A 20,248-nucleotide genomic window follows, 5' to 3' on the forward strand; every position below is an offset into this window, starting at 1 on the left:
TAGGACAGTGATCTTTGCAGCAGCATTCTGAATGGACATGAGCAGGACAAGGCTGCATTTGTTAAGACCAGAGAAAAGATGGCTGCAGTCATTGAAAGGACAGCCTGGACAAGAGTTTTAGCTGGGTAGATGGATAACTAACACCGTATCTTAGAGATGTTATGCAGGAAGAATCTGTAAGATTTAGACATAGCCTTAATGTGAGGACCTAGAGAGGTCAGAGTTGAAAATAACACCTAGGTTACCCATTGATACATGGGACGTTCCCTGAGTAAAATACTCAATACCACCCATCTTGCTAAAAACCTCTGAATCAAGTCTATATTCTTCCTTCTACAAATCCATCAATTATTCCAGTCCCTACCACTCACCACCCATCCAGCTTTTCTGTTCCCACACCGCATGCAGGCTCCTCTGAGTGTTTCCCTCGTAACAGCAGCTGTTCCTCACAATAACCGTAGTGGTAGCCGGCAGGTCGTCTTGTGGCCTCAGGTTGTGCGGCAGCTGGGCAAGGAGGAGGGAGGAGAACACTGCCTCCTTGCTGAATAATAGGTCCAGTTCAAAGTCCCAGGGCCAAAACTTCAAAGCTTTCAATGGTCTGGGTCCAAACTGCCTAGCACTCTATGACCAGAGTCTTTTTTCGGCTGTGTACCTTAGGAAAAACAGAGCTGTCTACAACAAAGATAAGGCTTCTGAAAACTAGAGAGAGCTTATTCAGCAGATAGTCCATGGCTCGAGAGAGGAGAATAATCTTGAATTTCAACACATTCAAAATGAAGAGTATACCTTTTACCTTAGCTGTCCCACAATCATAATGAAAAAATAACTACTGCCAAATACCCATCTCTGCCACTGGATGAAAGGAAGAATGAATGAATTTCCAAGGAAGTACTTGTTTCTGTTTTCTTGTAAGGTGATGAGGCTAGATAGAGCCTGGTTAAATGACAATGATGTGCATGTGTTGGCGGAGTTAAGATTACAGACTACAAATATATGAAGGCTGTTAATATAAACTTCAAAGAGGAAAACCAAATATTTTGCATAGGATTCGGAGTACTAGAATGAAATTGAAAAGGAGAAACTTAAAATAAATATCAGGAAAAACTTCCTGATAGTAAGATATGAGTCTTTCAAGAGAGCAGCTGAAACCTCATCATATGTTCCATTTAACTAGACTGGAAAATGCCTATTGAACCTTTCTTAGTGTGACAATCCTGCACCTAGGGGAAGAAGCACACTAGATAACATATTAGCTAGCTCTTTTCCATATTAGCTAGCTCATTTCTAGATTGTAGATTCTAGATCCTTCCAGACTGTATATGCTTTTGGGGCAGGGACTGTCGTTTACTACATTTATGTAAAGCAATTAGCAATGGGGCCCTAGTCTGGCTGGTCTCGAAGCACTAACATAATATGTATTAAATAATAACAAAAATACTTTTAAAAACAGTATTCAGGATAAACAGATACAGAGCGTAGCATCTGATTATCTTGTTTCCTTCCCCATCTCCATTTCCGTAGTCTAAAATGTGTCCACACAATGACACTTTACATTCTGTAAATTACTGAATTTTAAGATGTCATGGGCTATTTCCCTTTTACATAGGTGCTAAAATCTGGGTATAAATAACCATCCACATTCAAAAAGGAATCAATGAAATTGCTTATGAGTAAGGCTACGATTTGGTCATGGAGGTCACAGAATACGTGACTTCCGCAGATCTCCATGACTTCAGCCTTCAGAGGTTGGGAGCTGCAGGCTACCCCTGCCTCCCATGGTGGCTGAGAGCTTCGGGGTACCCCTGCCACCTGGAGTGGCAGGTGTCCCCTACAACTCCCCAGCCTACGTGGTGGTGGGTGAAATCCCCCAGAGCTCCCCAGTCCCCAAGGGGGGTGGGGGATCCCCGGCAGCTCCTCAGCTGCTGCTGCCAGCAGGGAAATCCCGCGGAGCTCTCCAGTCCCTATAGGCCAGGGTGGGCAAACTTTTTGGCCTGAGGGCCACATCGGGGTTCCAAAAACTGTATGGAGGGCTGGATAGGGAAGGCTGTGCTAAAAATGTCCATGACAAAATCGTTGCGTTACTTATGAGTTATATTAACAGTTAGCATAGAATAGTGGAATTCCTGTCAGCATGTCCAAATCTCAGAAACGATAACATTAGTTCACAAGATCATTACGTGATATCAGTTTCTTCATCTTCATTTTGACTATGGATGATAGGACAGATTCTCGTCTGGCTGAGCTGTGCTTGGCACAAGATCTGGGAAGGGGTGTGTGTGTGACAAAGATGGTTATAAGCCATCTTTATATTTCCCTGATCCTCAGACTATCCAGGGGCTGAAACAGTCTGAAGGTTGCTCTAATGTGGGCCTGGCTCCCCACCATTCCAAGGGACTGTTCCAACTTCAAGGGATTAGCCAGGTGTTGAAATGCGCTGGCCACACACTCTTTTGTCCAACCACACCTCTTGTGCTTGTGTCCAGGGGGAGCACAGGAGAGCCTATGGCAGCCCTACATCACTGGAAAATCCCCATTTTGCAGGGGGAATGATTCCAGAAGCATTAAATCCAGAATCAGATTGCTTTGGTGACCAGCAGGGTCGCTGGAACAATTTTTATAGTGGGGGTGCTGAAAGCCAATGAACCAAACTGTAAACCCTGTATATAATGGAAACCCCTTCAAGTCAGGGGGTGCGGCAGCATCTCCCACACCCCTAGTTCCAGCACCTATGGTGAACGGTCAGTTTGGTATGGATTCTACAAGCATACATTCCACTTTGCAATGGAAAAAGCTATGTCTACACTGCACACCTCCTGCAGCAGTGCATTGGGTATGTGAGCTACACACAGAGAAAAATCAGACTGCATCCATGCTGTGGTGTAGCTACACATGTCAGTGAAAGAGGGGAAGACAGCAGGGAAAAGTTCTGTAGCAGGGAGCTACTGGCCAGCAACAAGGAGCCACAGGGAAAGACCCCTGCAATAAGGAGCTGCCAGAGTCTTTCCAGACTTTCAGAAATCAGCCATTGAACATGTATGTGTGTGTGCATCTGTAAGTATCTTATTCATGAAGCAGAACACTATCTATGACAGCTGGGCAGAGAACGGTAATTCTGTTTTGTGGAGGATTTTGCCATTTCAAAATTTGGTTTCATTCCAGTTCAGAACAAAACCCCAAAATTTCAAAATTCTCCATGAAAGGGGATGTAGCCATGGAGCTCAGACTCTGAAAGACCTTGGGGGCTGGACTCTGGCAGTCCGCCTGGTGGAATGCTCCAGAGCAGCAGATCCTGGAAGCTCAGGCTCCCCAGCAAGCAGCCAGATAGGTTGCCCAGGAGCTAGATGGGTAAGCTGGCAGGAAAACAAGCAGGTTTCCATTGGTAACCTGCCTGGCAGGTTTCACCCTCCCTGGTTTTCAGAGGAACTTTGTCAAAAATCAAACCATCTCTGTGGACCATTTACATTTAGATGAACTGGCAAATTCTGACCAAAAACAGTTTTGTTGGAATTTTTCTGACCATCTCTAATGTTTACCTTGTTACCGTAATGTTCTCTAACTTGTATGTATGTTCATAGACTCATAGACTCATAGACTTTAAGGTCAGAAGGGACCAATATGGTCATCTAGTCTGACCTCCCGCATGATGCAGGCCACAAAAGCTGACCCACCCACAACAGAATATTCCAGCCTGCGAGCCCTGCCCTATGCTGCGGAGGAAGGCGAAAAACCTCCAGGGCCTCTGCCAATCTACCCTGGAGGAAAATTCCTTCCCGACCCCAAATATGGCGATCAGCAGTACCCCGAGCATACAGGCAAGATTCTACAGCCGGATCCACATTTTACCCGCGATGGCACGTTAATGCCTAATTGACTAAAATCACGTTATCCCTTCAAACCATTCCCTCCATAAACTTATCAAGCCTAATCTTGAAGTCAGAAAGGTCTTTCGCCTCCACCGTTTCCCTCGGAAGGCTGTTCCAAAATTTCACCCCTCTGACGGTTAGAAACCTTCTTCTAATTTCAAGCCTAAACTTCCCCACGGCCAGTTTATATCCATTCGTTCTCGTGTCCACATTACTACTGAGCTGAAATAATTCCTCTCCCTCCTTGGTATTAATCCCTTTGATATATTTAAAGATAGCAATCATATCCCCCCTCAGCCTTCTTTTGGTTAGGCTAAACAATCCGAGCTCCTTGAGTCTCCTTTCATAGGAAAGGTTTTCCATTCCTCGGATCATCCTAGTGGCCCTTCTCTGTACCCGTTCCAGTTTGAGTTCATCCTTTTTAAACATAGGAGACCAGAACTGCACACAGTACTCCAAATGAGGTCTCACCAGCGCCTTGTATAACGGAAGCAGCACCTCCCTGTCCCTACTAGAAATACCTCGCCTGACGCATCCCAAAATCGCATTAGCTTTTTTCACAGCCACGTCACATTGCCGACTCATAGTCATCCTACGATCAACCAGGACTCCGAGGTCCTTCTCCTCCTCCGTCACTTCCAACCTATGCGTCCCTAACTTATAACTAAAATTCTTATTAGTCATCCCTAAATGCATCACCTTACACTTCTCACTATTAAATCTCATCCTATTATTTTTACTCCAATTTACAAGGTCATCCAAGTCTCCCTGCAGAATATCCCTATCCTTCTCCGAATTGGCAATACCTCCCAACTTTGTGTCATCCGCAAACTTTATCAGCCCACTCCTACATTCGGTTCCGAGGTCAGTAACGAATAGATTGAATAAAATCGGACCCAAAACCGAACCTTGAGGAACCCCACTGGTGACCTCCGTCCAACCCGACAGTTCACCTTTCAGTACTACCCGTTGCAGTCTCCCCTTTAACCAGTTTTTTATCCACCTCTGGAATTTAATATCGATCCCCATCTTTTCCAATTTAACCAATAATTCCTCGTGCGGGACAGTATCAAACGCTTTACTAAAATCGAGGTAAATTAGATCCACCGCATTTCCTTTATCTAGAAGGTCTGTTACTTTCTCAAAGAAGGAGATCAAGTTGGTTTGGCACGATCTGCCTTTCGTAAACCCATGTTGTAATTTGTCCCAATTGCCATTCACCTCAAGGTCCTCAACTACTTTTTCCTTCAAAATTTTTTCCAAGACCTTGCATACTACAGAAGTTAAACTAACAGGTCTGTAGTTACCCGGGTCACTTTTTTTCCCCTTCTTAAAAATAGGAACCACATTAGCTATTTTCCAGTCCATCGGTACCACCCCCGAGTTTACAGATTTATTAAAAATTATCGCCAAGGGGCTTGCAATTTCTCGCGCCAGCTCCTTCAATATTCTAGGATGGAGATCATCCGGTCCGCCCGATTTAGTCCCATTTAGCTGGTCAAGCTTGGCTTCCACCTCTGATACTGTAATGTCAATCGCCCCTCCTTTATTCCCCTCTGTCCCGCTCCCTCTATTCCTAAACCCTTCATTAGCCTTATTAAATACCGACGCAAAATATTCATTTAGATATTGTGCCATGCCTAGATTATCCTTAATCTCCACTCCATTTACATGCTTCAGCGGTCCCACTTCCTCTTTCTTTGTTTTCTTCCTATTTATATGGCTATAAAACCTCTTACTATTGGATTTAATTCCCCTCGCGAGGTCCAACTCTACACGGCTTTTAGCCTTTCTCACCGCATCCCTACATGCTCTGACCTCAATAAGGTAGGTTTCCTTACCGATCTGCCCCCTCTTCCATTCTTTGTACGCTTTCTGTTTTTTCTTAATCGCCCCTTTGAGACGCCCGCTCATCCAGCTAGGTCTAATTCTCCTGCCTACTAACCGTTTCCCCTTTCTCGGGATGCAGGCCTCGGACAGCTCGTGCAACTTCAGCTTGAAATAATCCCAGGCCTCATCTGCCTTTAGCTCTCTAAGTATGTTAGCCCAATCCATTTCCCTAAGTAGTTGCCTTAATTTATAAAAGTTGGCCTTTTTGAAATCGTAAACCTTAGTCACAGTTTTATTTCTGTTAATCCTTCCATTTAGTTTAAACCGAATTAGCTCATGGTCACTCGAGCCAAGGTTGTCCCCTACTATCATTTCCTCAACTAGGTCCTCACTACTCACCAGCACCAAATCTAAAATGGCATCCCCCCTCGTCGGTTCAGCTACTACTTGCTGAAGGAATTCATCTGCTAGCACGTCTAGGAACATCTGAGCCCTATTATTGTTACTAGCATTTGTTCCCCAATCTATGTCTGGGAAGTTAAAGTCCCCCATGATCACACAGCTCTTATTAGTTTTTACTTCCTTAAAAACATTAAATAGTTCTCTGTCCGCATCCAGGCTAGATCCCGGCGGTCTATAGCACACCCCAAGCAGTATCTCAGGGGAGGCTCTAGTAGTTCTTTTACCCAGTGTAATCATTGCCCAGACAGACTCTGTCTTATCCATTCCATCACTTATTATTTCTTTACATTTTAGTTCATTATTCACATACAGTGCCACACCCCCACCTTTACCTTTTTTCCGGTCATTCCTAAACAGCACATACCCTTCGATACCTGTACTCCAGTCATGACTACAGTTCCACCATGTTTCGGTTATTCCTACGATATCAGGTTTCATTTCTTGGACCAGGAGCTCCAGTTCCTCCATTTTGTTACCTAGGCTTCTCGCATTGGTGTATAAACATCTTACCGTATGCTGTCTGTCCTTTCTCCCATTAGTTATGCACTTTGGTACGGACCCCCTAGTGTCCATCCGCCCCGTCCTTCTAATGTCCAATTCCCTACCCCTATCTATATCTGTGCTTATCTCTTCGCCCTCATTTTCAGTGTTGGAATCTGGCGTGGAGATTAACTGGACATCTCCCAACCGTCTCCCCCAAGTTCCTAGTTTAAAGCCCTTTTGATGAGATGAGCCAGCCTTCCTCCCAGAAGTCTATTTCCTTCCCTACTCAGGTGAAGTCCATCCCGCGAGAACAGCTGTCTGTCCCCGAATACCTCCCAGTGGCCATACATCCCAAAGCCCTCCTTATAGCACCACTCCCTCAGCCAGCTATTTATCCTCACAATTCTGTCTGCCCTTTGCTGTCCTTCTCTAGGAACAGGCAGAATCCCACTGAAGATAATCTGAGCCTCAACTTCCTTAAGCGTCTTCCCCAGCCTGGCATAATCTCCCTTGATTCTCTCTAGCGAGAACCTAGCCGTGTCATTCGTTCCTACGTGAAGGACGATCAAGGGGTTCTTACCTGCTCCCTTTAGGATCCTTTTCAACCGCAGGTCCACATCCCGTATCTTAGCTCCCGGCAGACAGCACACCCTTCTGTTTTCTGGGTCCGCCCTGGTTACAGGCCTGTCTAACCTCCTCAGTAAGGAGTCCCCAATCACATACACCTGCCTTTGCCTAGGGGCAGCGCAATCTAACAGTCTATCCCCTGTTCCCTGCGGCCGTAAGTCCTGTCTGTCTCCATTTACCCTTATAGTCCCCCTATTGCCACCCTGTATCCCCCCGGGGCTGAGTATTGATGCTGTCTCCATCAACTCCTCCCCCCTGTCTATTGGACTAGCTGCCCTTCTTTTCTTCCTCTGCCTCCCACCATCAGTTACCACCTGCTGCGTCCCCTCCTCGTTAGCCAAACACCCAAACCTGTTCCTGAGTTCTATTTCCCCCTCACTAGCCCTCCTTTTCCTTGGCCTGCTTCTCACGGTCACATGCTTCCACTGCTCTTGTTCTCCCCCCGACATTCCCCCCTCACAGACCATAGCCCCCGCTTCCACCTGCACCCCTGAGCATTCCCCTTCAATTACCCCTTGCCTTTGCTCCATTAGCTGTTCAAACCCCCTTCTAAACTCTACCAGGGTCTCTACCTGCATCTCCAACCCCCGAACCTTTTCCTCTAACAGAGCAAGTAGGCGGCATTTCATACAAACATACCTCTGATCCGTTGCACCTGCTAGGACTATATACATACCACAGCTGCTACATGCTTTCATCTGCATTGCGTCCCCTGCTGCCTGGCTCATGGCTGCCATGGTCTCTGCCTGCAGCCTCTGGGGACACAAAGCACACCGACCACCGCGCCCTCCTGCCTCCCCTTCCACCTCCCCCTGTAAACTCCCACTTAAACTCCCCTGTTAGCCGCCCGCTGTTTGCCGCTAGCTGCTCGCTGCCTGGCTGGGAGGCCTCTTTTATAGGTCCCCTAATGTTAATAGTTAAGGTGCCAGTAGATAGTGGCCAACAACATATAGCATAGTTCCTGAGGTTTTGTATGGCTGATAAAACTTGTTAAATATACTGCAAATGGCTTCCTCTGTTTGCTCTGTACACTAGCTCTTAACACCCTTGGTCTTCCCGGCAAAGCTGTTATGAAAGACACTCTCTTAAATTATTGTTAACCATTACCTATTTACAGATTCCATGATATGTTTCATATATTAATATAACATAATATTTTAATGCTACTTTTTTTTATTAAGATACGTCAGTAAGAGCTGCTCAGCAAGAAAGTCATTTTGTAGTGTAACAACTGTATTGAACCTACAAGCTTATTAACAATGTTGCAGACCCTATTCTTATATGCCTGTAGATGGCGCTCTTTATAAGTATTAACTATTCACACACACACACATGAACAGGTATTGCTTTTTATATAGAACTCTCATAATACAAGAGCGAGGCCAAGGAAGCCAAAATTAAGAAGGAGATACTTTCACTTTAATGTATATGTAAGGAAAAGCAGGAGTAGAGCTAGATGAGTAATTTGAGATGAATAATTTGTTGCGTGAATTTAGACCATTTTGTTAGCACTTTGTCCTCGGGCAGACAGACTATAGTTTTTATGAAGAACGTTCATATGGCTTTAAAATCTAAGAACTATTTGAATTCAATTGAACCAGTTTCAGCCTATAACTTGTAACAGGATAGCTTGCCCCTTACAGACTGGAGCTAGCCAATTACAGATTACAGAATAATCCATACCTTGGAGAGATCAGGGTGATTGCCCTGCACAGAACAGCAGGAGACTGCAATGAAGAGGAAATGCAGAAAATTGTAGCCAGTGAAAGGCTGCTGCAGGGAAGACCCTGACTAAGGAAGCTGTGACAGAGAGGAGCTGCAGTGAGCAAGAGGCTCTGGCTAGAAACCCCGACTGAGCAAACGATTTGGGCCTAGAAGCCAGAACCCGAGGGCTGAACTTCAGCCACATAAAGCCTGGGAGTAGTGGGCCCAGGTCCTGATGGAGATCCCAACTGGGAGAAGGGGTTGGGGGACCTGGAAGCCAGAGGGCTGTACTCCAGCCAGAAAGAGCTGGGACTGGCAGCTTTTGGTGGAACTGATTGTGTATGGCAGAAGAACCAGGCTGAGTATGAACTTTTGATTTATGGTTATAGACTTTATTCTGGGGCTCCTGAGGACTGCTTAAACCATTACTGTTATTAATCCAGCTCTGGGTAGCAGTGCCATTAGCCACAAGAGCGATTGTGTGATGTACTTAAGGGGCCTGCATGAGGGGGCTAAAAGGGACAGAATGCCTGCAAAGTGACCCCTGGCCATGAGGGGGCAGTCAGGAGGTGGCTGACCCCACTACAAGATTATTCACAATGAATTCAATATTCACAATTTTATATCCAAGCTGTGTAATTGGTTGCTCAAGTCATATGGTGTGGTGTCTGTTTCGTGACCCACATTCAAATACTAACAAAACTTTAGCTGTCTGCAAACATACTGTGAGCCTGAATATTCACAGTGAATTTCCTGGCTTTTATCAGTTTGTTTTACCCTTTCCCCCTCAAACTTTCTTTTTTATTTTTAAATACACACTGCAATTTTAAAAAAAAAAAAAAGAAATTTTACCTAAGAAAATAGAAAAAATTGTTCTGAATCCTTCAGATTATGTATTATTTATCTGCAATTCTCCCATATCTAAAATAAACTCCTTGTATTATTTTGCTCAGCTTTGGAGGAGCAGTTCTGGTCTATGAGGTATATTCAAGCTCTGACCCCCTTCCTCATACTGAGTAGCACTTACATGAGTAGTCCAATGGGTGCAACTGGACTACTCCTATGAGTAAGTACTACTCAGCATGAAGACGGGTGACAGAACTGGGTCCATAATCAGGTAAATTTTAAGTCACATTACTTGCAGGACTTAGTGCATTGGAACAGAGCCGTTAGAGTGACTATAATCTGTTCTTTAATTATGCAGATCGAGTACATGTAATAATTTGAGAAAACGTGGGGGGGAAAAGGTAGTCTACTTGGTAAGTAATCAAATTAAACTGAACTGTCCTCATACCAAAAGTCATTAGACCGGATCACCTATATTTTAAACTGAAGACACTGGAATTATAATCTTTACAAAAAACAATCCCAAACTGATAAACCACATTTTAAAAGATTTTCATTTATAGAATTCAAAACCAAAGTGATTTCCCACAGTCTCCTCAGTGGAACTTTTGCAAGACAAGTTTCTTCTTTGAACAAATTTTTATTGCTGACATACAAATTCCAGAAAGCAAGAGCCCATAACTAAAGGTTGACATAACCTTAACTCTAGGCTCTTACATACCATTAGAATAGATCATTCTGGTGAGGAAAAGGGTACAATATTAGTAGTGCAGGAAAAAATAAAAGCCCAAAGTAATAGTTAACCCTAACCTTGGGAAGTAAAGAAAGCAAAAGGGGGAGACGCTGTGTGAAGTGCACCTTACGATAACTCTGCTCAAAAGTAAGGCCTTCCTATAATTCCAAGGAAACGGTCTTTAAGCCTTAAACCTATACAGTCTCTCTTCTGAAGGTAAGCTACGTCAGCGGGCCAATCCCACTGGCCCAAGAGCAGTACGGAATATTCCAACATCATTGCCAGACTATCCCTCCACACATCTAGTGTATGGATCCTGCTACCATCCATGCCATGGCTGCAAATCCTTCCCCATGGACAACACAAACCTATCCATAACTTTCTAACAGCAATGGGAAACCATTCATACACCATCTTATCCAGGATCTTACTGGCTGGTTACTGTGCTCTGGTATCTTTGCATGGTACCCACTGGGGTTATCTCTAGCTGTGCACTTTGAAGCAGCCATGACCAGCTAAAATGGTGTGTAAACCTTCTACCAGATGGTTGACAGCAGCAAAAAGGGCCAGGTTCAATATATCTAGGGTCCCCCTTGACAAAATAATTAAACTAGCTCAAGCCTCCACCCAGAATCCTGGGGAAGCTAAGCACATCCTTTCTGGATCCCCTTAACTGGCAGAACATCCCCTCTTACAAATAGTCTGAGATTGTGTACAAACAAGGGAGTCTTTATTATAGGAAAAGGGAACACAGTCATAAACTTGGGTGGGCACAGCAACAGAACATATGCAAATAAAGAATAAAATACTCCCTCTTCCAGTAACTTCGCAGCAGTTCATTTAACTCCCTTCCCACCTGCTGGTGAGAATGTCCCATATTGACCTCATCCATCCACTAAACCCCTCTCGTGGTTGGGATCAGGATGTAGCAGTAGTTCAAATGTCTCTTTGCTGGTCTGTCTCCAGTCCCACGGGAGCTGCTTGCCCAGTCCCCTGTGGAAGCGCCACAACCTAACCCAGCGTAGAGTCAGGTTCTATTAAGGTGCTGGGTAGTTGGGGGCTCACTGGAGTCCACTCACCTCTGCTGCTGTCCTCTGTCTCATCTCTTATCGTGAAATCCTCCCAGGAGGTGAGCCAGGAGCGGAGTTCTGACTGCTTGGAAACTAGCTCTTTCCCACAAGGTAAGAGTTCTTTCTCTTTGTGTATATATGGTGATCTCCCAAGCATCACTACTGGACCTGTGGGTAGTTAGCCGATGCAAACAAAGCTTTCAATGGCAGCACTTCTTTTCACCAACATAGGGGGTAGAAACCTCTTTCCCCTCTGGAGCTTCTGGCCATAAGTTTTACACTTGTAAAATGTAGGGAAGCAGCCTCCTTATCATAACCATACCATATTTCTATATGCATGGCCGCCCCCACATTGTCTGGAGCATGCCATAACTTGGTACATCAGGTATATATTGGGGAGCACCTGTCCTAGTGCTCCACAGAAGTATCGTGACAGACCATATTTGGTCTACATTCCACTCCTGGGAGAGGAGTTTGCCATATGTTGTTCTTTTTCAACAGTGGACCACACTTGGAGATGGCTGGGATCTGGAGAAAGGGAAATAATTGAGCCCAATACACATTCTGTTAAACATTCTTATGTCTGTCTGGAAAAAGCTGGCAGTTGAAGGGTTATACTACACTAACAGCTACAATGTTTTACGTAGTCTGACAAAAATGACAATTAATCTGTGTCTTTGCTGTGTCCAAATTGGACAGGAACAATTTCCAGAACCATTCCATCTTACATTCTTTCTTTAAGGAATATCTTTATGTCTCTGTCTTGGTACTGGAATGGTGAAAGCTTAGCCGGGGTTTTTCAGCCAACTCCTGATAGACTACTAGATTTGGTTGTTATTCTTACACCTCTTTGTTCTTCGCAGTGTGCTTCTTTCTTTTTATAAATGTATGGCATTAGTGTTGTTGTGTATGGCATTAGCACGTGTCTGTGCATAAAAAGTAAACAGCCAAAAGGAGAGAGAAGTTTAATAACTGGCTTGGCAGCTGAATGTAGTCTGTAGGACTCTATTCAATGTGCTCAAACAAAATAAGCCTCACACTGGGTGAGTGTAAATACATTCAATTAGGAGGGAATGAGCTGAACTTAATGAAAGGAAACTACTTCTTGTTTTAGACAACATGGGCCAAATGCAGCCCTACCATAAACAAGCATTATTTATTACTATGAATTTTTAGTATTAGGGTAGCAATTAAAGGCCCAATCAGGTGTGGAATCCTATCTACCATTGTCTTCAATGGCTTCACTTGCTTATGCTAGGGTTAAATTAGCTCCCAGCTCTAGCACTTCTAGAGGGTGCCCAAATTAAAACCCCAGATCTGAACAACCACAGACCCTGGGGATGTTGTATCTGGATGCAAGATTGTGCTTTTCAAATCTTCTCAAGAGCACTAAGAAGTTTTTGTCACATCCTTTCGGTGCATTGTATTTCAACAGATTGCTCAATAGATCTCATTACAATCTCCTGTAGATTAACATTGGAATGAAAACTTGTGGAGAACATTTTTAAAAGTGGGGAAAAATCAATTTGCTTGTTTTTTGACATATGAATGTGCTATTTCTTTCAGAGAAAATGCCAATAATTGGGACCAGTAGTTTCATCATAAAATTAAACTAAGCAAACATAATTATAGCTAATTTCCACTCTCTAGAAGAATATGTTATTGAAGGTATAATTAAACGTTTTGCGAAATACGGAAGACCCCATGAACGAATAACGTAGGGAGTTTTTATTAAAGAAGGCATCTGTAAAACAGAAAGGGGAGAATGTCTTACTGGACATTTTCTTTTATAAACTCTGTTTTTTAAAATGGGAAACAGTTGGACCAACAGCTGCCGGTTATTTGCCTGCAGAAGATTTGCAAAGCGTAATGAGCATGTTTGGAACACACTTCCGTTATACTATTAAAATTATGCTGGCAGGCAAGATGCCAGTTAAAACTACTTTATAAAAAAAAGTACAAATTTTGTTTTGCACAGTTGTAGAATTTCTTATCCTGAAACAGTCTTGTTTAAATCTGCAGCATATTGTACGGCAAATAAGTAAATCTGGGCAGGGAAATTTAATTCTGGTTCATGGAGGATTTCATTATTTTGTAATTTGGTTCAATTGTGATTCAGAACGAAAACCAAAATTTTTCACAAAAGGGAATGGAGCCCTGACTCCAAGATAGTCAGCCTGGCTGGCCGCCTCAGAGCCAGGTCTCCCTGGAAGGTCCTAGCACCAGCGCTGCAGCCTCTGGAAGCCCAACCTCCCCAGGACATGGGCCAGCTGGGGGAAATTAGAAAACCAAACAGGCTTCCAAATGAAGAGTTCTAGCTGAGTTCTGCAGGACCATTGGCGAAAACAAGCTGTCTCCACAAGATGTTTTGATTTTGCTGAAGCAGCAAATTCTGACAAAAGGTGTTTTATCAGAATTTTTCTGACCAGCTCCACAAATAAGTCCTTCCAGAGTTTGGATTTTATTTATTTGTGTTGCAGTAGCACCTACAAGGCCCTAGTTAGCTAACTGGGTCCCATTGCACTAGACACAGCATACACGTGTAAGATAGTCTCTGCCCAAAAAGCTTACGAACTAGGGTACATGATAAGAGACAGCGGAAGTAAGGATAAGGTAACAGTGACAAGATCATGGTTAGCATAATAAAGAGCAGTCTCAAGTTTCTGCTATTCACTGGTTATGCTTGTTTCTTTAATTAAATGCCCTAAACCTCTGTTAACACAGAGTTAAGGTTGCCCAGTGGTGCCTTGTGGCTAAACTTAAACCTCTGAAAACCAGGAAATACAAAGCTAAGTATATGCCACCTCCATGCAACCTTAATTCTGTCCCCTGGAGCTGGCAGTAGTCACTGGGGATGCTTCAGCCAGGGCAATTCCATAAGAAAGTTCTAAAAGAATCTGCTATTGTTTGTATTGAACTCCACTGATTTGAATTTCAGCACTTACCTGCATTCACTCCACTACCTTTACTGGGGTAGGTGCAGATGTATTGAATGCTGGAGGGATTAGTTGGAGCAGTTTGGCAGAGCTGTCGCTGTGATATGACGAGAGAGGTGTGTGCGCACTTCAAAGCATCCAGTATGCCCCATTTTAGCATTGAGTTCTGTAGTTTGTGTCAGTAGCGGTGCACAGGGGTGTCTTTTTGCAATGGGGATTGCTATCCATCTAGTGCAGGGATCGGCAACGCGAGCCGATTTTTAATGGCACGCTGCTGCCTGCCGGGGTCCCGCTCAGCCCGCTGCTGAACCCCGGCAGCAGGCTGAGCCAGACCCCGGCAGGCAGCAGCGTGCCATTAAAAATCCTGCCCGACCCAGCCCGCTCTTCTCCGCCCCCCGCCTACCGCTCTCCCTGGCGGGGGCAGGGGGCAGAAGCAAGCTTGGTCCTGCCGGCTGCTGCTGTAGGGCAGGCTCCGCTGGCAGCCAAGCTTCCCCCTGCCCCGCCTCTTCCCCCAGCGTGCTGCGTTGAGCCCTGCCTCCTCTCCCTCCCCTTGCGAGGGAGGGGAAAAGAGCAGCCCCAGCGCCCTCGCTGCTCAGACCGGTAAGGAGGCGGAGAAGAGGCAAGGGGAAGGAGGGTAGGAGCGGGGCGTATCTCTCCAGCCCCCTGCCATGAGCCGCTCAGGGGGCAGGGGGCTGGGAGCACCCCCCTGATCCCAGCCCACCCCCCCAGCCCTCTGCCCTGACCCCTGCACCCCGCTTGCACCCCAGCCCCCTGCATCCCTCCCCATGACCCCATCCCTGATTCCTGTACCCGCCACACATACCTAGCCCCCTCACCCCACCCCATTCCCTGACTCCTGCACCCTCCACACATACCCAGCCCCCCACAGGCCCCGCTCAGCCCGCTGCCAGCCTAGGTGAATGGAACCCCAGGCTGGCAGTGGGCTGAGCAGGCCGGCGGCTTAAGATCAGCATTTTAATTTAATTTTAAATGAAGCTTCTTAAACATTTTGAAAACTTTGTTTACTTTACATACAACAGTAGTTTAGTTATATTATATATAGACTTATAGAGAGAGACCTTCTAAAAAACGTTAAAATGTATTACTGGCAAGCGAAACCTTAAATTAAAGTGAATAAATGAAGACTCGCACACCACTTCTGAAAGGTTGCCGACCCCTGATCTAGTGGAATACATGACTGTGATCTCCATGGCTTACTATGGGATAAATGAAGGCAATGTCTCAGAAGAATTCCTGAGGGAAATGATGAAGTAAAGGTAACATTTTGCAAATTTGGGATAGTTTGTGTGGAACAGGTTCAATGTGAGTTTAGGCCGGGGTGCAGGTAGCTCCCATAGTGAGGCTGTAAGGAATGCCTGACCTAACCCAGAGCTTTGCCATAGCAAAGAGAAGGTATTAGACTTTGTCTTACATGCTTATGTGCTCTATTCTTTAAGTGTTCTGTAGCATCTGTAGGGTAGAGTGCAAGAATGTTATTGGTGCACTGGGGCATTGCTCAAAGAGGGAGGGGTTAAGGTTGTGTTGGGGGTGTGGCATGTACCTTAACTTTGTATTTTCTGTCACCCCTAGATCCATCGCTTGTATATGGCTGTGATATTTCATACAAAGCATGCCTTGTAAGATATCATATGAAAGGTCATGAGCTGCTGAAACTCATTGTTCTGTCAAAATATGTATATTGTTGTTGTGTATGAAGTTATAAGATTTTGCAATACAGTTATTAAAATATGTTGTTGGGAGTTTGGGAGACACCCTCTGCTAGCTCTCCATGACAATACAGGTGGTGATCTCACTCCCAAGCAGACGTTAAGCAACCATCGTGAGCTATTGACCAGCAGGGGAATTGTAAACAAGAGATTTACAATTCTGTAAGAGACAGTTGCGCAAGCACCACACAATCGTGATTGCTCAACTCTGTGACTCAGCAAGGCCCACCAAGACATGTCTGGGATAGTATCTTCTCTGGGACATGAACTGAGAGTATAAAATAAGGGACGGTGGCACCAGGAGATCACCTCTCTCCTCCCCCATCTACGTTGAAGGCAACAAGAACACTGAGAAGACAAAGACCTTGAACTGAGGAGACAGGTCCCAGGCGGAGAAGGAAATTCAGCCTGTGTATTAAAAACTGCAACCTACCTGCACCATCCAGTGTGGTGAGAAAAGCTATTTGATTCAACTCTTGCTTAGTCTGAAAGTTTAGGATTTAGAATGCGTGTTTACTTTTTATTTTCTTAGGTAACTGTCTCTGACCTTTATGCCTACCACTTAATGGATCTTTCTGTAGCTAATAAATGTATTTTAATGTTTTATCCTTACCAGTGAGTTTGTCTAAAATGTTTGGGGAATCTGCTCAGCTTACAAAGGCTGGTGCATGTCCTCTATCCTTTGACGAAGTGGCGAACTAATTAATGAACTTGCATGGTTCAAGAGAACATCTTGAACAGTATAAAACAGTACATTTCTGGGATACAAGGCTGGGGTGATTTGCTGGTGTTTCCGAGTGTATGGTTTATGGGTGGTGTGGCAGAGCTCCGACCTTGTCCCTGTGGGTCATGCGTTTCCAGGCGGTTTATGCTAGCTTCAGAGGCTCACTGCAACCCTCCACATAGCACTTCTCTCTCTCTCTCTCTCGGGCCAGGGTACAGTCTACTGAGCCCTTTTCATCATAAGCCAGCAAGGAGGTTGGTGAGAGAACTACCACAGTCTCTATATCAGAGGGGTAGCCCTGTTAGTCTGGATCTGTAAAAAGCAACAAAGAGTCCTGTGGCACCTTATAGACTAATAGATGTATTGGAGCATAAGCTTTCGTGGGTGCATGCATCTGACAAAGTAGGTATTCACCCACGAAAGCTTATGCTCCATACAGGGGTCCCCAATGTGGTGCCCACCTACTGGCTGCCGGACAAGCAGCCTCCGAAATGCCGCTGAGAAGCGGCAATGTCAAGAAGCATTACCACCAAAATGCTGCCGAATTTCGGCAGTATTTTGGCAGCGACGCCTCTCGATGACACTGCTTCACAGAGACATTTTGGCAGCTGCTTGTACGGCGGCCACAGTCCTTGGCAGCTAGTCATCATAATGGAGCAAGTAATTAAGGAAATCATCTGCAAACACTTGGAAGGTGGTAAGGTGATAGGGAACAGCCAGCATGGATTTGTAAAGAACAAATCATGTCAAACCAATCTGATAGCTTTCTTCGATAGGATAACGAGTCTTGTGGATAAGGGAGAAGCTGTGGATGTGGTATACCTAGACTTTAGTAAGGCATTTGATACGGTCTCGCATGATAGTCTTATCAATAAACTAGGCAAATACAATTTAGATGGGGCTACTATAAGGTGGGTGCATAACTGGCTGGATAACCGTACTCAGAGAGTTGTTATTAATGGTTCCCAATCCTGCTGGAAAGGCATAATGAGTGGGGTTCCGCAGGGGTCTGTTTTGGGACCGGCTCTGTTCAATATCTTCATTAACGACTTAGATATTGGCATAGAAAGTACGCTTATTAAGTTTGCGGATGATACCAAACTGGGAGGGATTGCAACTGCTTTGGAGGACAGGGTCATAATTCAAAATGATCTGGACAAATTGGAGAAATGGTCTGAGTTAAACAGGATGAAGTTTAACAAAGACAAATGCAAAGTGCTCCACTTAGGCAGAAAAAATCAGTTTCACACATACAGAATGGGAAGAGACTGTCTAGGAAGGAGTACGGCAGAAAGGGATCTAGGGGTTATAGTGGACCACAAGCTAAATATGAGTCAACAGTGTGATGCTGTTGCCAAAAAAGCAAACATGATTCTGGGATGTATTAACAGGTGTGTTGTGAGCAAGACACGAGAAGTCATTCTTCCGCTCTACTCTGCTCTGGTTAGGCCTCAGCTGGAGTATTGCGTCCAGTTCTGGGCACCGCATTTCAAGAAAGATGTGGAGAAATTGGAAAGGGTCCAGAGAAGAGCAACAAGAATGATTAAAGGTCTTGAGAACATGACCTATGAAGGAAGGCTGAAAGAATTGGGTTTGTTTAGTTTGGAAAAGAGAAGACGGAGAGGGGACATGATAGCAGTTTTCAGGTATCTAAAAGGGTGTCATAAGGAGGAGGGAGAAAACATGTTCACCTTAGCCTCTAAGGATAGAACAAGAAGCAATGGGCTTAAACTGCAGCAAGGGAGGTCTAGGTTGGACATTAGGAAAAAGTTCCTAACTGTCAGGGTGGTTAAACACTGGAATAAATTGCCTAGGGAGGTTGTGGAATCTCCATCGCTGGAGATATTTAAGAGTAGGTTAGATAAATGTCTATCAGGGATGGTCTAGACAGTATTTGGTCCTGCCATGCGGGCAGGGGACTGGACTCGATGACCTCTCGAGGTCCCTTCCAGTCCTAGAATCTATGAATCTGGCACCCGCCCCATGGAAAAGGTTGGGGACCTCTGGTGCAATACATCTGTTAGTCTATAAGGTGCCACAGTCTTTGTTGCTTCCCACAGTCTCTGTTGTTCCTATGGGCTTATTCAAGAACCATTGAGCCTCCTGTCCTGACAGGTGCCTGTCTTCCCCTCTGTAGGGTTGGGGGAGGGGGGGACCCAGGCCTGCCCTCTACTCCATGTTCTGGCCCAGGGATCCTAATTGCAGCAGCTATTAGCAGCCAACCTTTCACTGCCAGAGTTGCTACATTTTTCTGGGCCACTTCCCCACAGCTCTCCTGCTTTTTTTTCTCTCTCTCTCAATGCCTTCTTCACCCTTACCTTAGGGCTCCCTTTCCAGTGGCTTGAGGGCGTCTTCATTACCTAGCCCTTCAGCCACACTTCCTCTCCTCTGGCTCTTCTCAGCCTGACTGGAGTGAGCCCTTTTATAGTATCAGAGGGGCCTTAATTAGAGCCAGGTGTTCATATTAGCTTAACAGCCTCACCTGACTCTTTGCAGGTTAATTGGAGTCATGTGTCCACCCTAGCCTGGAGCAGCCCCTGCTCTGGTCAGTCAGGGAACAGAAAACTGCTTATCCAGTGGCCAGTATATCCGCCTTCGACTACTCTGCTGTCCCTCACTGGCCTGGGTCTATCACTGTAGCTTAGAGAGCTTTCATGTAACTTAACTGGGTGTGTCCCTATCTGCTGTTGACTGAGTGACCACAGCACCTGCAGAGGTTTGCTGCTTGTCACTAACAAAGCATTGTGAGAGAGAGGCCAGGCTGCAGATTTAAGGGGCAGAGTAGTCTCATAGTTCCAGGTTGTATGCCAGGGATCCCGTCACAATCACCACTTAAAAATGCAAAAATGACAACATTTTGTCAACTAATTTTTTACACAAGGGATATTTTCCCCTTCCTGTCTCCCTTTCTTAAATATTTTGGGGGCCTCTGTTTTCAGCTCCAAATGCCACATGCAAGAAGTGGAGGAAGAATTGTACATTAAACTCCTCCAGATGAGATGTCAGGATGAAATCTTATCAGAGAAAATGGCTGTGATGAGTAAGTTTGTTGAATATCACCATGGCCAATGAAGTACCATACACCAAAGGCCAGATTAAATGATTCAGTCCCTATTTCCAAGGAGTTGCTCAGGCCTTTAGTTGTATGCTTGCCAGTAAAAATATCTGGCATATTCTGGCTAAAACGCTACCCACCCAGTGCTTTAAACTATGACCTTCTCGCTACAAACCAATGTTCAAGTT

Source organism: Emys orbicularis, chromosome 1 (genome assembly GCF_028017835.1).
Source record: "Emys orbicularis isolate rEmyOrb1 chromosome 1, rEmyOrb1.hap1, whole genome shotgun sequence".
In the NCBI taxonomy this organism is placed as follows: Eukaryota; Metazoa; Chordata; order Testudines; family Emydidae; genus Emys; species Emys orbicularis.